This window comes from Heterodontus francisci, unplaced genomic scaffold, assembly GCF_036365525.1.
Source record: "Heterodontus francisci isolate sHetFra1 unplaced genomic scaffold, sHetFra1.hap1 HAP1_SCAFFOLD_692, whole genome shotgun sequence".
In the NCBI taxonomy this organism is placed as follows: Eukaryota; Metazoa; Chordata; class Chondrichthyes; order Heterodontiformes; family Heterodontidae; genus Heterodontus; species Heterodontus francisci.
Window position 1 is genome coordinate 595467 of NW_027140421.1, and position 17826 is coordinate 613292.

Consider the following 17826-nt stretch of genomic DNA (forward strand, 5'->3'; position numbering starts at 1 on the left):
CAGAACAATCACTGTCCAATTATTAAAGGACTGACCGTAAATCACCTACAGAACAATCACTGTCCAATTATTAAAGGACTGACCGTAAATCACCTACAGAACAATCACTATCCAATTATTAAAGGACTGACCGTAAATCACCTACAGAACAATCACTGTCCAATTATTAAAGGACTGACCGTAAATCACCGACAGAACAATCACTGTCCAATTATTAAAGGACAGACAGTAAATCACCTACAGAACAAGCACTCTCCAATTATTAAAGGACTGACCGTAAATCACCTACAGAACAATCACTGTCCAATTATTAAAGGACTGACCGTAAATCACCTACAGAACAATCACTGTCCAATTATTAAAGGACTGACCGTAAATCACCTACAGAACAATCACTGGACAATTATTAAAGGACTGACCGTAAATCACCTACAGAACAATCACTGTCCAATTATTAAAGGACTGACCGTAAATCACCTACAGAACAATCACTATCCAATTATTAAAGGACTGACCGTAAATCACCTACAGAACAATCACTGTCCAATTATTAAAGGACTGACCGTAAATCACCGACAGAACAATCACTGTCCAATTATTAAAGGACAGACAGTAAATCACCTGCAGAACAAGCACTCTCCAATTATTAAAGGACTGACCGTAAATCACCTACAGAACAATCACTGTCCAATTATTAAAGGACTGACCGTAAATCACCTACAGAACAATCACTGTCCAATTATTAAAGGACTGACCGTAAATCACCTACAGAACAATCACTGGACAATTATTAAAGGACTGACCGTAAATCACCTACAGAACAATCACTGTCCAATTATTAAAGGACTGACCGTAAATCACCTACAGAACAATCACTGTCCAATTATTAAAGGACTGACCGTAAATCACCTACAGAACAATCACTGTCCAATTATTAAAGGACTGACCGTAAATCACCTACAGAACAATCACTGTCCAATTATTAAAGGACTGACCGTAAATCACCTACAGAACAATCACTGTCCAATTATTAAAGGACTGACCGTAAATCACCTACAGAACAATCACTGTCCAATTATTAAAGGACTGACCGTGAATCACCTACAGAACAATCACTGTCCAATTATTAAAGGACTGACCGTAAATCACCTACAGAACAATCACTGTCCAATTATTAAAGGACTGACCGTAAATCACCTACAGAACAATCACTGTCCAATTATTAAAGGACTGACCGTAAATCACCTACAGAACAATCACTGTCCAATTATTAAAGGACTGACCGTAAATCACCTACAGAACAATCACTGTCCAATTATTAAAGGACTGACCGTAAATCACCTACAGAACAATCACTGTCCAATTATTAAAGGACTGACCGTAAATCACCTACAGAACAATCACTGTCCAATTATTGAAGGACTGACCGTAAATCACCTACAGAACAATCACTGTCCAATTATTAAAGGACTGACCGTAAATCACCTACAGAACAATCATGGTCCTATTATTAAAGGACTGACCGTAAATCACCTACAGAACAATCACTATCCAATTATTAAAGGACTGACCGTAAATCACCTAGAGAACAATCACTGTCCTATTATTAAAGGACTGACCGTAAATCACCTACAGAACAATCACTGTCCAATTATTAAAGGACTGACCGTAAATCACCTACAGAACAATCACTATCCAATTATTAAAGGTCTGACCGTGAATCACCTGCAGAACAATCACTATCCAATTATTAAAGGTCTGACCGTAAATCACCTACAGAACAATCACTGTCCAATTATTAAAGGACTGACCGTAAATCACCTACAGAACAATCACTGTCCAATTATTAAAGGACTGACCGTAAATCACCTACAGAACAATCACTATCCAATTATTAAAGGACTGACCGTAAATCACCTAGAGAACAATCACTGTCCTATTATTAAAGGACTGACCGTAAATCACCTACAGAACAATCACTGTCCAATTATTAAAGGACTGACCGTAAATCACCTACAGAACAATCACTGTCCAATTATTAAAGGACTGACTGTAAATCACCTACAGAACAATCACTATCCAATTATTAAAGGACTGACCGTAAATCACCTACAGAACAATCACTGTCCAATTATTAAAGGACTGACCGTAAATCACCTACAGAACAATCACTGTCCAATTATTGAAGGACTGACCGTAAATCACCTACAGAACAATCACTGTCCAATTATTAAAGGACTGACCGTAAATCACCTACAGAACAATCATGGTCCTATTATTAAAGGACTGACCGTAAATCACCGACAGAACAATCACTATCCAATTATTAAAGGACTGACCGTAAATCACCTACAGAACAATCACTGTCCAATTATTAAAGGACTGACCGTAAATCACCTACAGAACAATCACTATCCAATTATTAAAGGACTGACCGTAAATCACCTACAGAACAATCACTGTCCAATTATTAAAGGACTGACCGTAAATCACCGACAGAACAATCACTGTCCAATTATTAAAGGACTGACCGTAAATCACCTACAGAACAATCACTGTCCAATTATTAAAGGACTGACCGTAAATCACCTACAGAACAATCACTGTCCAATTATTAAAGGACTGACCGTAAATCACCTACAGAACAATCACTGTCCAATTATTAAAGGACTGACCGTAAATCACCTACATAACAATCACTGTCCAATTATTAAAGGACTGACCGTAAATCACCTACAGAACAATCACTGTCCAATTATTAAAGGACTGACCGTAAATCACCTACAGAACAATCACTGTCCAATTATTAAAGGACTGACCGTAAATCACCTACAGAACAATCACTGTCCAATTATTAAAGGTCTGACCGTAAATCACCTACAGAACAATCATGGTCCTATTATTAAAGGACTGACCGTAAATCACCTACAGAACAATCACTATCCAATTATTAAAGGACTGACCGTAAATCACCTACAGAACAATCACTGTCCAATTATTAAAGGACTGACCGTAAATCACCTACAGAACAATCACTGTCTAATTATTAAAGGACTGACCGTAAATCACCTACAGAACAATCACTGTCCAATTATTAAAGGTCTGACCGTAAATCACCGACAGAACAATCACTGTCCAATTATTAAAGGTCTGACCGTAAATCACCTACAGAACAATCACTGTCCAATTATTAAAGGTCTGACCGTAAATCACCGACAGAACAATCACTGTCCAATTATTAAAGGTCTGACCGTAAATCACCTACAGAACAATCACTGTCCAATTATTAAAGGTCTGACCGTAAATCACCTACAGAACAATCACTGTCCAATTATTAAAGGTCTGACCGTAAATCACCTACAGAACAATCATGGTCCTATTATTAAAGGACTGACCGTAAATCACCTACAGAACAATCACTGTCCAATTATTAAAGGTCTGACCGTAAATCACCTACAGAACAATCATGGTCCTATTATTAAAGGACTGACCGTAAATCACCTACAGAACAATCACTGTCCAATTATTAAAGGACTGACCGTAAATCACCTACAGAACAATCACTGTCCAATTATTAAAGGACTGACCGTAAATCACCTGCAGAACAATCACTGTCCAATTATTAAAGGACTGACCGTAAATCACCTACAGAACAATCACTGTTCAATTATTAAAGGACTGACCGTAAATCACCTACAGAACAATCACTGTCCAATTATTAAAGGACTGACCGTAAATCACCGACAGAACAATCACTGTCCAATTATTAAAGGACTGACCGTAAATCACCTACAGAACAATCACTATCCAATTATTAAAGGACTGACCGTAAATCACCTGCAGAACAATCACTGTCCAATTATTAAAGGACTGACCGTAAATCACCTACAGAACAATCACTGTTCAATTAATAAGGACTGACCGTAAATCACCGACAGAACAATCACTGTCCAATTATTAAAGGACTGACCGTAAATCACCTACAGAACAATCACTATCCAATTATTAAAGGACTGACCGTAAATCACCTGCAGAACAATCACTGTCCAATTATTAAAGGACTGACCGTAAATCACCTACAGAACAATCACTGTCCAATTATTAAAGGACTGACCGTAAATCACCTGCAGAACAATCACTGTCCAATTATTAAAGGACTGACCGTAAATCACCTACAGAACAATCACTGTTCAATTATTAAAGGACTGACCGTAAATCACCTACAGAACAATCACTGTCCAATTATTAAAGGACTGACCGTAAATCACCTACAGAACAATCACTGTCCAATTATTAAAGGTCTGACCGTGAATCACCTACAGAACAATCACTATCCAATTATTAAAGGACTGACTGTAAATCACCTACAGAACAATCACTGTCCAATTATTAAAGGTCTGACCGTGAATCACCTACAGAACAATCACTATCCAATTATTAAAGGACTGACTGTAAATCACCTACAGAACAATCACTGTCAAATTATTAAAGGACTGACCGTAAATCACCTACAGAACAATCACTATACAATTATTAAAGGACTGACCGTAAATCACCTACAGAACAATCACTGTCCTATTATTAAAGGACTGACCGTAAATCACCTACAGAACAATCACTGTCCAATTATTAAAGGACTGACCGTAAATCACCTACAGAACAATCACTGTCCAATTATTAAAGGACTGACCGTAAATCACCTACAGAACAATCACTGTCCAATTATTAAAGGTCTGACCGTAAATCACCTACAGAACAATCATGGTCCTATTATTAAAGGACTGACCGTAAATCACCTACAGAACAATCACTGTCCAATTATTAAAGGACTGACCGTAAATCACCTACAGAACAATCACTGTCTAATTATTAAAGGACTGACCGTAAATCACCTACAGAACAATCACTGTCCAATTATTAAAGGTCTGACCGTAAATCACCGACAGAACAATCACTGTCCAATTATTAAAGGTCTGACCGTAAATCACCTACAGAACAATCACTGTCCAATTATTAAAGGTCTGACCGTAAATCACCGACAGAACAATCACTGTCCAATTATTAAAGGTCTGACCGTAAATCACCTACAGAACAATCACTGTCCAATTATTAAAGGTCTGACCGTAAATCACCTACAGAACAATCACTGTCCAATTATTAAAGGTCTGACCGTAAATCACCTACAGAACAATCATGGTCCTATTATTAAAGGACTGACCGTAAATCACCTACAGAACAATCACTGTCCAATTATTAAAGGTCTGACCGTAAATCACCTACAGAACAATCATGGTCCTATTATTAAAGGACTGACCGTAAATCACCTACAGAACAATCACTGTCCAATTATTAAAGGACTGACCGTAAATCACCTACAGAACAATCACTGTCCAATTATTAAAGGACTGACCGTAAATCACCTGCAGAACAATCACTGTCCAATTATTAAAGGACTGACCGTAAATCACCTACAGAACAATCACTGTTCAATTATTAAAGGACTGACCGTAAATCACCTACAGAACAATCACTGTCCAATTATTAAAGGACTGACCGTAAATCACCGACAGAACAATCACTGTCCAATTATTAAAGGACTGACCGTAAATCACCTACAGAACAATCACTATCCAATTATTAAAGGACTGACCGTAAATCACCTGCAGAACAATCACTGTCCAATTATTAAAGGACTGACCGTAAATCACCTACAGAACAATCACTGTTCAATTAATAAGGACTGACCGTAAATCACCGACAGAACAATCACTGTCCAATTATTAAAGGACTGACCGTAAATCACCTACAGAACAATCACTATCCAATTATTAAAGGACTGACCGTAAATCACCTGCAGAACAATCACTGTCCAATTATTAAAGGACTGACCGTAAATCACCTACAGAACAATCACTGTCCAATTATTAAAGGACTGACCGTAAATCACCTGCAGAACAATCACTGTCCAATTATTAAAGGACTGACCGTAAATCACCTACAGAACAATCACTGTTCAATTATTAAAGGACTGACCGTAAATCACCTACAGAACAATCACTGTCCAATTATTAAAGGACTGACCGTAAATCACCTACAGAACAATCACTGTCCAATTATTAAAGGTCTGACCGTGAATCACCTACAGAACAATCACTATCCAATTATTAAAGGACTGACTGTAAATCACCTACAGAACAATCACTGTCCAATTATTAAAGGTCTGACCGTGAATCACCTACAGAACAATCACTATCCAATTATTAAAGGACTGACTGTAAATCACCTACAGAACAATCACTGTCAAATTATTAAAGGACTGACCGTAAATCACCTACAGAACAATCACTATACAATTATTAAAGGACTGACCGTAAATCACCTACAGAACAATCACTGTCCTATTATTAAAGGACTGACCGTAAATCACCTACAGAACAATCACTGTCCAATTATTAAAGGACTGACCGTAAATCACCTACAGAACAATCACTGTCCAATTATTAAAGGACTGACCGTAAATCACCTACAGAACAATCACTGTCCAATTATTAAAGGTCTGACCGTAAATCACCTACAGAACAATCATGGTCCTATTATTAAAGGACTGACCGTAAATCACCTACAGAACAATCACTATCCAATTATTAAAGGACTGACCGTAAATCACCTACAGAACAATCACTGTCCAATTATTAAAGGACTGACCGTAAATCACCTGCAGAACAATCACTATCCAATTATTAAAGGACTGACTGTAAATCACCTACAGAACAATCACTATCCAATTATTAAAGGACTGACCGTAAATCACCTACAGAACAATCACTGTCCAATTATTAAAGGACTGACCGTCAATCACCGACAGAACAATCACTATACAATTATTAAAGGACTGACCGTAAATCACCTACAGAACAATCACTGTCCAATTATTAAAGGACTGACCGTAAATCACCTACAGAACAATCACTGTCCAATTATTAAAGGACTGACCGTAAATCACCTACAGAACAATCACTGTCCAATTATTAAAGGACTGACCGTAAATCACCTACAGAACAATCACTGTCCAATTATTAAAGGACTGACAGTAAATCACCTACAGAACAATCACTGTCCAATTGTTAAAGGACTGACCGTAAATCACCTACAGAACAATCACTGTCCAATTATTAAAGGACTGACCGTAAATCACCTACAGAACAATCACTGTCCAATTATTAAAGGACTGACCGTAAATCACCTACAGAACAATCACTATCCAATTATTAAAGGTCTGACCGTAAATCACCTACAGAACAATCACTGTCCAATTATTAAAGGACTGACCGTAAATCATCTACAGAACAATCACTGTCCAATTATTAAAGGACTGACCGTAACTCACCTAAAGAACAATCACTGTCCAATTATTAAAGGACTGACCGTAAATCATCTACAGAACAATCACTGTCCAATTATTAAAGGACTGACCGTAAATCACCTACAGAACAATCACTGTCCAATTATTAAAGGACTGACCGTAAATCACCTACAGAACAATCACTGTCCAATTATTAAAGGACTGACCGTAAATCACCCACAGAACAATCACTGTCCAATTATTAAAGGACTGACCGTAAATCACCTACAGAACAATCACTGTCCAATTATTAAAGGAATGACCGTAAATCACCTACAGAACAATCACTGTCCAATTATTAAAGGACTGACCGTAAATCACCTACAGAACAATCACTGTCCAATTATTAAAGGACTGACCGTAAATCACCCACAGAACAATCACTGTCCAATTATTAAAGGACTGACCGTAAATCACCTACAGAACAATCACTATCCAATTATTAAAGGTCTGACCGTAAATCACCTACAGAACAATCACTGTCCAATTATTAAAGGACTGACCGTAAATCACCCACAGAACAATCACTGTCCAATTATTAAAGGACTGACCGTAAATCACCTACAGAACAATCACTATCCAATTATTAAAGGACTGACCGTAACTCACCTACAGAACAATCACTGTCCAATTATTAAAGGACTGACAGTAAATCACCTACAGAACAATCACTGTCCAATTATTAAAGGACTGACCGTAAATCACCTACAGAACAATCACTATCCAATTATTAAAGTACTGACCGTAAATCACCTACAGAACAATCACTGTCCAATTATTAAAGGACTGACCGTAAATCACCTACAGAACAATCACTATCCAATTATTAAAGGACTGACCGTAAATCATCTACAGAACAATCACTGTCCAATTATTAAAGGACTGCCCGTAAATCACCTACAGAACAATCACTATCCAATTATTAAAGTACTGACCGTAAATCACCTACAGAACAATCACTGTCCAATTATTAAAGGACTGACTGTAAATCACCTACAGAACAATCACTGTCCAATTATTAAAGGACTGACCGTAACTCACCTAAAGAACAATCACTGTCCAATTATTAAAGGACTGACCGTAAATCATCTACAGAACAATCACTGTCCAATTATTAAAGGAATGACCGTAAATCACCTACAGAACAATCACTGTCCAATTATTAAAGGACTGACCGTAAATCATCTACAGAACAATCACTGTCCAATTATTAAAGGACTGACCGTAAATCACCTACAGAACAATCACTGTCCAATTATTAAAGGACTGACCGTAACTCACCTAAAGAACAATCACTGTCCAATTATTAAAGGACTGACCGTAAATCACCTACAGAACAATCACTGTCCAATTATTAAAGGACTGACTGTAAATCACCTACAGAACAATCACTGTCCAATTATTAAAGGACTGACCGTAACTCACCTAAAGAACAATCACTGTCCAATTATTAAAGGACTGACCGTAAATCACCTACAGAACAATCACTGTCCAATTATTAAAGGACTGACCGTAAATCACCTACAGAACAATCACTATCCAATTATTAAAGGACTGACCGTAAATCACCTACAGAACAATCACTGTCCAATTATTAAAGGACTGACCGTAAATCACCTACAGAACAATCACTGTCCAATTATTAAAGGACTGACCGTAAATCACCTACAGAACAATCACTGTCCAATTATTAAAGGACTGACCGTAAATCACCTACAGAACAATCACTGTCCAATTATTAAAGGACTGACCGTGAATCACCGACAGAACAATCACTGTCCAATTATTAAAGGACTGACTGTAAATCACCTACAGAACAATCACTATCCAATTATTAAAGGACTGACCGTAAATCACCTACAGAACAATCACTATCCAATTATTAAAGGACTGACCGTAAATCACCTACAGAACAATCACTGTCCAATTATTAAAGGACTGACCGTAAATCACCTACAGAACAATCACTGTCCAATTATTAAAGGACTGACCGTAAATCACCTACAGAACAATCACTGTCCAATTATTAAAGGACTGACCGTAAATCACCTACAGAACAATCACTGTCCAATTATTAAAGGACTGACCGTGAATCACCGACAGAACAATCACTATCCAATTATTAAAGGACTGACCGTAAATCACCTACAGAACAATCACTGTCCAATTATTAAAGGACTGACCGTAAATCACCTACAGAACAATCACTGTCCAATTATTAAAGGACTGACCGTAAATCACCTACAGAACAATCACTATCCAATTATTAAAGGACTGACCGTAAATCACCTACAGAACAATCACTGTCCATTTATTAAAGGACTGACCGTAAATCACCGACAGAACAATCACTATCCAATTATTAAAGGACTGACCGTAAATCACCTACAGAACAATCACTGTCCAATTATTAAAGGACTGACTGTAAATCACCTACAGAACAATCACTGTCCAATTATTAAAGGACTGACTGTAAATCACCGACAGAACAATCACTGTCCAATTATTAAAGGACTGACCGTAAATCACCTACAGAACAATCACTATCCAATTATTAAAGGACTGACCGTAAATCACCAACAGAACAATCACTGTCCAATTATTAAAGGACTGACCGTAAATCACCTACAGAACAATCACTGTCCAATTATTAAAGGACTGACCGTAAATCACCTACAGAACAATCACTGTCCAATTATTAAAGGACTGACCGTAAATCACCGACAGAACAATCACTGTCCAATTATTAAAGGACTGACCGTAAATCACCTACAGAACAATCACTGTCCAATTATTAAAGGACTGACCGTAAGTCACCTACAGAACAATCACAGTCCAATTATTAAAGGACTGACCGTAAATCACCTACAGAACAATCACTATCCAATTATTAAAGGACTGACCGTAAATCACCTACAGAACAATCACTGTCCAATTATTAAAGGACTGACCGTAAGTCACCTACAGAACAATCACAGTCCAATTATTAAAGGACTGACCGTAAATCACCTACAGAACAATCACTATCCAATTATTAAAGGACTGACCGTAAATCACCTACAGAACAATCACTGTCCAATTATTAAAGGACTGACCGTAAATCACCTACAGAACAATCACTGTCCAATTATTAAAGGACTGACCGTAAGTCACCTACAGAACAATCACAGTCCAATTATTAAAGGACTGACCGTAAATCACCTACAGAACAATCACTATCCAATTATTAAAGGACTGACCGTAAATCACCTACAGAACAATCACTGTCCAATTATTAAAGGACTGACCGTAAGTCACCTACAGAACAATCACAGTCCAATTATTAAAGGACTGACCGTAAATCACCTACAGAACAATCACTATCCAATTATTAAAGGACTGACCGTAAATCACCTACAGAACAATCACTGTCCAATTATTAAAGGACTGACCGTAAGTCACCTACAGAACAATCACAGTCCAATTATTAAAGGACTGACCGTAAATCACCTACAGAACAATCACTGTCCAATTATTAAAGGACTGACCGTAAATCACCTACAGAACAATCACTGTCCAATTATTAAAGGACTGACCGTAAGTCACCTACAGAACAATCACAGTCCAATTATTAAAGGACTGACCGTAAATCACCTACAGAACAATCACTATCCAATTATTAAAGGACTGACCGTAAATCACCTACAGAACAATCACTGTCCAATTATTAAAGGACTGACCGTAAGTCACCTACAGAACAATCACAGTCCAATTATTAAAGGACTGACCGTAAATCACCTACAGAACAATCACTGTCCAATTATTAAAGGACTGACCGTAAATCACCTACAGAACAATCACTGTCCAATTATTAAAGGACTGACCGTAAGTCACCTACAGAACAATCACAGTCCAATTATTAAAGGACTGACCGTAAATCACCTACAGAACAATCACTATCCAATTATTAAAGGACTGACCGTAAATCACCTACAGAACAATCACTGTCCAATTATTAAAGGACTGACCGTAAGTCACCTACAGAACAATCACAGTCCAATTATTAAAGGACTGACCGTAAATCACCTACAGAACAATCACTGTCCAATTATTAAAGGACTGACCGTAAATCACCTACAGAACAATCACTGTCCAATTATTAAAGGACTGACCGTAAGTCACCTACAGAACAATCACAGTCCAATTATTAAAGGACTGACCGTAAATCACCTACAGAACAATCACTATCCAATTATTAAAGGACTGACCGTAAATCACCTACAGAACAATCACTGTCCAATTATTAAAGGACTGACCGTAAATCACCTACAGAACAATCACTGTCCAATTATTAAAGGAATGACCGTAAATCACCTACAGAACAATCACTGTCCAATTATTAAAGGACTGACCGTAAATCACCTACAGAACAATCACTGTCCAATTATTAAAGGACTGACCGTAAATCACCTACAGAACAATCACTATCCAATTATTAAAGGACTGACCGTAAATCACCTACTGAACAATCACTATCCAATTATTAAAGGACTGACCGTAAATCACCTACAGAACAATCACTGTCCAATTATTAAAGGACTGACCGTAAATCACCTACAGAACAATCACTATCCAATTATTAAAGGACTGACCGTAAATCACCTACTGAACAATCACTATCCAATTATTAAAGGACTGACCGTAAATCACCTACAGAACAATCACTGTCCAATTATTAAAGGACTGACCATAAATCACCTACAGAACAATCACTGTCCAATTATTAAAGGACTGACCGTAAATCACCTGCAGAACAATCACTGTCCAATTATTAAAGGACTGACCGTAAATCACCTACAGAACAATCACTGTCCAATTATTAAAGGACTGACCGTAAATCACCTACAGAACAATCACTGTCCAATTATTAAAGGACTGACCGTAAATCACCTACAGAACAATCACTATCCAATTATTAAAGGACTGACCGTAAATCACCTACAGAACAATCACTGTCCAATTATTAAAGGACTGACCGTAAATCACCTACAGAACAATCACTGTCCAATTATTAAAGGACTGACCGTAAATCACCTACAGAACAATCACTGTCCAATTATTAAAGGACTGACCGTAAATCACCTACAGAACAATCACTATCCAATTATTACAGGACTGACCGTAAATCAACTACAGAACAATCACTGTCCAATTATTAAAGGACTGACCGTAAATCACCTACAGAACAATCACTATCCAATTATTAAAGGACTGACCGTAAATCACCTACAGAACAATCACTGTCCAATTATTAAAGGACTGACCGTAAAATCACCTACAGAACAATCACTGTCCAATTATTAAAGGACTGACCGTAAATCACCTACAGAACAATCACTGTCCAATTATTAAAGGACTGACCGTAAATCAACTACAGAACAATCACTGTCCAATTATTAAAGGACTGACCGTAAATCACCTGCAGAACAATCACTGTCCAATTATTAAAGGACTGACCGTAAATCACCTACAGAACAATCACTGTCCAATTATTAAAGGACTGACCGTAAATCACCTACAGAACAATCACTGTCCAATTATTAAAGGACTGACCGTAAATCACCTACAGAACAATCACTGTCCAATTATTAAAGGACTGACCGTAAATCACCTACAGAACAATCACTGTCCAATTATTAAAGGACTGACCGTAAATCACCTACAGAACAATCACTGTCCAATTATTAAAGGACTGACCGTAAATCACCTACAGAACAATCACTGTCCAATTATTAAAGGACTGACCGTAAATCACCTACAGAACAATCACTGTCCAATTATTAAAGGACTGACCGTAAATCACCTACAGAACAATCACTGTCCAATTATTAAAGGACTGACCGTAAATCACCTACAGAACAATCACTGTCCAATTATTAAAGGACTGACCGTAAATCACCTACAGAACAATCACTGTCCAATTATTAAAGGACTGACCGTAAATCACCTGCAGAACAATCACTGTCCAATTATTAAAGTACTGACCGTAAATCACCTACAGAACAATCACTGTCCTATTATTAAAGGACTGACCGTAAATCACCTACAGAAAAATAACTATCCAATTATTAAAGGACTGACCGTAAATCACCTACAGATCAATCACTGTCCAAATGTTAAATGTTCCAAGTTTTAGAAGCTTCAGGCGGGATGGAGGGAGATGTAAAAGGTGTGGGGGAGCTGCATTAATGGTTAAGGAGAATATAACAACTGTACTGCAGGAGGACACCTCAGAGGGGTCCTGCAGCGATGCAATATGGGTGGACCTCAGGAATAGGAAGGGTGCAGTCACGATGTTTGGGGTTTACTGCAGGCCTCCCAACAGCCAGCGGGAGGTAGTGGAGCAGATATGCAGACAGATTTTGGAAAGACGTAAAGATAACAGGGTTGTAGTGGTGGGTGATTTTAACTTCCCCAATATTGACTGGGACTCACTTAGTGTTAGGGGCTTGGATGGGGCAGAATTTGTGAGCGGCATCCCGGAGGGCTTCTTGAAACAGTATGTCGATAGTCCAACTAGGGATGGGGCCATTCTGGACCTGGTATTGGGGAAAGAGTCCGGCCAGGTGGTCTAAGTTTCAGTGGGGGAGCATTCCAGGAGTAGTGACCATAAGTAGTGATCAGTGATCATAATTCCATAAGTTTTAAGGTACTTGTGAATAAGGATAAGAGTAGTCCTCGGGTGAAGGTGCTAAATTAGGGGAAGGCTAATTACAACAATATTAGGCAGGAACTGAAGAATTTAGATTGGGGGTGGTTGTTTAAGGGTAAATCAACATCTGACATGTGGGAGTCTTTCAAACGTCAGTTGATTAGAATCCAGGACCAGCATGTTCCTGTGAGCAAGAAAGACAAGTTTAGCAAGTTTCGGGAAGCTTGGATGACAGGGGATATTGCGAGCCTAGTCAAAAAGAAAAAGGAAGCATTTGTCAGGGCTGGAAGGCGAGGAACAGATGAAGCACTTGAGGAATATAAAGACAGTAGGAAGGAACTAAAGCAAGGAGTTAGGAGGGCTAAAAGGGGACATGAAAACTCATTGGCAAACAGGATTAAGGAAAATCCCAAGGCTTTTTATACATATATAAAGAGCAAGAGGGTAACCAGGGAAAGGGTTGGCCCACACAGGGACAGAGATGGGAATCTATGCGTGGAGCCAGAGGACATTGGCGAGGTGCTAAATGAGTACTTTGCATCAGTTTGCACCAAGGAGAAGGACTTGGTGGATGATGAGTCTAGGGAAGGGAGTGCAGATAGCCACAGTCATCTCATTATCAAAAAGAAGGTGGTGTTGGGTGTCTTGCAAAGCATTAAGGTAGATAAGTCCCCAGGGCCTGATGGGATCTACCCTAGAATACTGAAGGAGGCAAGGGAAGAAATTGCTGGGGCTTTGACAGAAATCTTTGCATCCTCATTGGCTACAGGTGAGGTCCCAGAGGACTGGAGAATAGCCAATGTTGTTCCTTTGTTTAAGAAGGGTGGCAAGGATAATCCAGGAAAAAATAAGCCGGTGAGCCTTACGTCAGTGGTAGGGAAACTATTAGAGAGGCTTCTTCGGGACAGGATTTACTCCCATTTGGAAACAAATGAACTTATTAGCGAGGGACAGCATGGTTCTGTGAGGGGGAGGTCGTGTATTACTAATTTGATTGAGTTTTTTGAGGAAGTGACGAAGATGATTGATGAGGGAAGGGCGGTGGATGTTGTCTATATGGACTTTCGTAAAGCCTTTGACAAGGTCCCGCATGGCAGACTGGTGCAAAAGGTGTTGTCACACGGGATCAGAGGTGAGTTGGCAAGATGGATAAAGAACTGGCTCAGTCACAGAAGACAGAGGGTAACAGTGGATGGGTGTTTTTCTGAATGGAGGGATGTGTCTAGTGGTGTTCCACAAGATTCAGTGCTGGGACCTTTGCTGTTTGTAGTATATATAAATGATTTGGAGGAAAATGTAGCTGGTCTGATTAATAAGTTTGCGGACGACACAAAGGTTGGCGGAGTTGCGGATAATGATGAGGATTTTCAGAGGATACAGCAGGATATAGATCGGTTGGAGACTTGGGCAGAGAAATGACAGATGGAGTTTAATCTGGACAAATGTGAGGTAATACATTTTGGAAGGTCGAATGCAGGTGGGAGGTATGCAGTAAATGACAGAACCCTTAGGAGTATTGACAGGCACAGAGATCTGGGCGGACAGGTCCACATGTCACTGAAAGTGCAACGCAGGTGGATAAGGTAGTCAAAGCGACATACGGCATGCTTGCCTTCATCGGTCGGGGCATAGAGTATAAAAAATAACAAGTCATGTTGCAGCTGTACAGAACCTTATTGCGTGCAATTCTGGTCGCCACACTACCAGAAGGACGTGGAGGCTTTGGAGAGGGGACAGAGGAAGTTTACCACGATGTTGCCTGCTCTGGAGGGCATTAGCTATGAGGAGAGGGTGGAAAACTCGGATTGTTTTCACTGGAACGATGGAGGTGGAGGGGCGACATGATAGAGGTTTACAAAGTTATGAGCGGCATGGACAGAGTGGATAGTCAGAAGCGTTTTCCCAGAGTGGAAGAATCAGTTACTCGGGGACATAGGTTTAAGGTGCAAGGGGCAAAGTTTATAGGGGATGTGCGAGGCAAGTTTTTTTACACAGAGGGTGGTGAGTGCCTGGGACTTGCTGCCAGGGGAGGTGGTGGAAGCAGATACGATAGCGACGTTTAAGAGACATCTTGACAAATATATGAATAGAAGGGAATAGAGGGATATGGGCCCCAGAAGTGCAGAAGGTGTTAGTTTCGGCAGGCATCAAGACCGGCGCAGGCGTGGAGGGCCGAATGGCCTGTTCCTTTGCTGTCCTGTTCTTTGTTCTTTGTTCAATTAAGAAAGGACTGACTGTAAATCATCAACAGAACAATCACCATCTGAAGAACAGGGAACAGTCTATAAAACTCCTGTGAAACCATTTTGAGTTATATATTAAGAGAATGATCATTAATCTTCATTGGAGCAGTCTCTGCACCTGTGATGACTGAGCGGTTCTCACCTGGTATGGTACTGAGCCCCACATCGTGAACAGGAAAATCGCAGGCTCAATTCCCAGCCTGTGCTGTGTGAGCTGCTTTTATCTGTTGTGATACTGAGCCCCACTTGGTGAACAGAAAAATCCCAGGCTCCAGCTCCAGCCTGTTCTGTGTGAGCTGATTTTTTCTATTGTGATACTGAGCCCCACTTGGTGAACAGGAAGGTCCCAGGCTCCATCTCCCTCCTGTGTTGTGTAGTACTGAGCTCTATTCTTTATGTGCTTACAAGCTCCATGACCCATCCCATACCTATGCTGAGTTGGCCCCCTGCTCTATTGTATGTTATCAGGGGGTGATCTTACCTCACTGCAGAGTGTATCAAAGGCTGGACTCCTCAATCTCCTGCATCAATACAGCTGCTCATCCAACTTGCTGATGTTTCATGTGGGGACAGGAACAGGACATTCTGCTCAGTCAGGAATTCCCAAACTAACTGCAAGACAGAGAGGCAGCAATTAGACCCACACAATGAGAGGTACATAACCAGTGTGATACTGGGTCACACACAGAGCAGGAAGATCCCAGGATCCATCCCCAGCCTGTGCTGTACTTCCCCCACACTCGACCCTCTGTTCACTGTGGGTGATTTTACCTCACTGTGGTGTATATGAAGACTCGATTTATCCATCTCCTGTATCACTGTCAGTGTGTCGGCCATCTTCAATGTGAGCGATAATGGAATGGGGCAGAACAATCTGTTCACTCAGGTACACACAGACTGACTGCAAGAGAGAGAGGTGGGAATTAGACAGATATAATTAAAGGTATGTACCCAGTCTGGTACTGAGCTCCAAACAGAGCACAGGAAGATCCCAGGCTCCATGCCCAGCCTGTGCTGTGTTTCTCCCGACTCTACGCTCTGTTCACTGTGGGTGATTTTAACTCACTGTGGTGTGTATAAATACTCGATTTATTCATCTCCTGTATCACTGTCAGTGTGTCGTCAATGTCATAGAGTCAGAGTTATACAGCACAGAAACAGGCCCTTCGGCCCATCGTGTCTATGTCGGCCATTGGGCACCTATCTATTCTAATCCCATTTTCCAGCATTTGGTCGTAGCCTTGTATTCTATGGCGTTTCAAGTGGTCATCTAAATACTTAAATGTGAGTGTTTCTTCCTGTACCACCTTCTGGCAGTTCGTTGCAGATTCCAACCACCCTCTGGGTGTAAAAATGTTTTCCTCAAATCCCCTTTAAACCTCCTGCCCCTTACCTTAAATCTATGCCACCTGGTTATTGGCCCCTCTAATAAAGGAAAATATTTCTTCCTGTCTAATCTGTCAGTGACTCTCAGAATTTTGTATACCTCA

General features: G+C 39.5%; 1 long non-coding RNA gene across 1 annotated transcript in view; it reads right to left on the reverse strand.

The window, feature by feature from the left end:
* LOC137359670 (uncharacterized) overlaps positions 1-17231 on the reverse strand; it is an 82954-nt gene extending 65723 nt beyond the window's left edge. The window contains exons 1-2 of the long non-coding RNA XR_010971556.1: positions 17108-17231; positions 16818-16948 (exon numbers count right to left, since the gene is read on the reverse strand). This is a non-coding gene — a long non-coding RNA (uncharacterized lncRNA). The remainder of the gene's footprint in view (positions 1-16817; positions 16949-17107) is intronic.
* Positions 17232-17826: the final 595 nt, after the last annotated feature.